Here is a 1,955-nt window from a genome sequence, read left to right on the forward strand (position 1 = left end):
TCGGTTCTTTCAGCTGCTTCCCTTGTTTTTAGCCTCCCAGATCTAAGGTGCGTTTAGTAAAACTTTATTTGACTCTTTTATACTGTCTCAGTTCGTAACTCAGAGAAATATTGTTTTTTTATCTCAGAGGATAAAAAGGAAAAGATAAAACATGCCAGATGTGTTGCAGTTAGTCTCTACAATGCGGCCATACTGCCTTCCCACTTGCACAGATGAAACAAAGTCCTGACCACAGGTTAGTCAGGCGACCACCACACTTGATCATATTTTGTTCTCTCCAAACAACCGTCATTGTACCAGCAGGAGAAACTCTAAAACTGCTTGACTGTTTCTGGTGAAGGTCAAGCTCTTAGCTTCTGTGTGTGTGTGTGTGTGTGTGTGTGTGTGTGTGTGTGTGTGTGTGTGTGTGTGTGTGTGTGTGTGTGTGTGTGTGTGTGTGTGTGTGTGTGTGTGTGTGTGTGTGTGTGTGTGTGTGTGTGTGTGTGTGTGTGTGTGTGTGTGTGTGTGTGTGTGTGTGTGTGTGTGTGTGTGTGTGTGTGTGTGTGTGTGTGTGTGTGTGTGTGTGTGTGTGTGTGTGTGTGTGTGTGTGTGTGTAGTCCAGTGTGAATGCCCTGTGTGTAATGATTGTATGATGTATTTTTCTTTATGTTAATGTTTGAATCGTATGTAAATGTTGGTTCCAGATTCTCTTCCAGTGCAACTGATATTTTAACTAACATAACTTGCTATATTGTCAATGCATTGATTAAAGATGCCACCCTGTCAGTTTGAAATGCCTATTTTGTGACTCCCTAAAATCGAAATGCATCTTTTAGTGCATCAAAAGATCTTCTCTTCATATTCATTTTTTTAAAGATGTTATTTTTATATTTGAGTCTAAACTAAAGCGTACAGTAATGGTCTGCTGTTCACTAAATAGTTGCTAGAAAAGTATGAAAGTTTTGTAAAAAAGTAATATAAGATCATCTGCAGTCAGATTGATGTACCTGTGACAACAGGTTTATATAATCAAAGGTTTATATATATTTAATGAGCCTCCTAAGACATTTTGGCCCCATTTCTGACGGTTTGTCAGTGTCTGTGATGCCATTATTTATTAAGGGGTGTCAATCCATCCGTCTATCCATCTCTCTTCTTCCGCTCATCCGGGACCGGGTGGGGGGGCAGCGGTCTAAGCAAAGATGCCCAGACTTCCTTCGCCCCGGCCACTTCCTCCAGCTATTCTAGGGGAATACCGAGATGTTCCCAGGCCAGCCGAAAGACGTGGTCTTTCCAGCGTATCCTGGGTCGTTCCCGGGGCATCTGCCCCGTGGGACATGCCTGGAACACCTCCCCAGGGAAGCGTCCAAAGGGCATCCGGACCAGAGGCTAGAGCCATTTTAACTGGCTCCTCCCGACGTGGAGGAGAAGCGATTCTACTTGGAGCTCACTCCGGGTGACTGAGCTTCTCACCCAATCTCTGAGAGAGCACCCAGCCGCACTACATTGAAAGCTCATTTCAGCAGCTTGAATCCGGGACATGACCCAGACCTCATGACTATAGGTGAGTGTTCATTTTTATGGAGAGAATTTCTAGGCGCAGCCATGGGTCAGAAGGGGGCTGGTTTGGGGACCACAGGATTTCCTTTCTGCTCTTTGCAGATGATGTTGTCCTGTTGGTTTCATCGAGCCAGGACCTCCAGCTTGCAAATCTGAGTCCATGGTTCTTGACCAGAGAAAGGTACTTTGCCATCTCTTGGTGGGTGGAGTGCACCTGCCCCAGGTGGAGGAGTTTTAAATTCATTTTCATTGGGTACAAAATTCAGTTTTTGAGAATGGGACGGGCCAAATTTTTCTCTTAGTTGCAGTAAGGAAAAACACTATGGTCCTTGCAGTCCAGGACTGCTGTGGGTCACTGCAAAGTGACAAGCCAAAATGCTTCTGTGAGAATGTCCTTTGATTAGATGAGACAACTA

The 1,955-nt window shown here is 44.7% G+C and overlaps 1 long non-coding RNA gene across 1 annotated transcript; it reads left to right on the forward strand.

The window, feature by feature from the left end:
- The first annotated feature begins 252 nt into the window (after nucleotides 1–252).
- Nucleotides 253–773, forward strand: LOC144989539 (uncharacterized). Its single transcript, XR_013653782.1, has 2 exons — nucleotides 253–394; nucleotides 597–773. It is a non-coding gene; the product is annotated as an uncharacterized LOC144989539 (long non-coding RNA).
- The last annotated feature ends 1,182 nt before the right edge of the window (nucleotides 774–1,955 follow it).

Source organism: Oryzias latipes, chromosome 23, assembly GCF_053564925.1.
Source record: "Oryzias latipes strain Hd-rR chromosome 23, Olatipes_Hd-rR_3.1".
Classification (NCBI taxonomy): Eukaryota; Metazoa; Chordata; class Actinopteri; order Beloniformes; family Adrianichthyidae; genus Oryzias; species Oryzias latipes.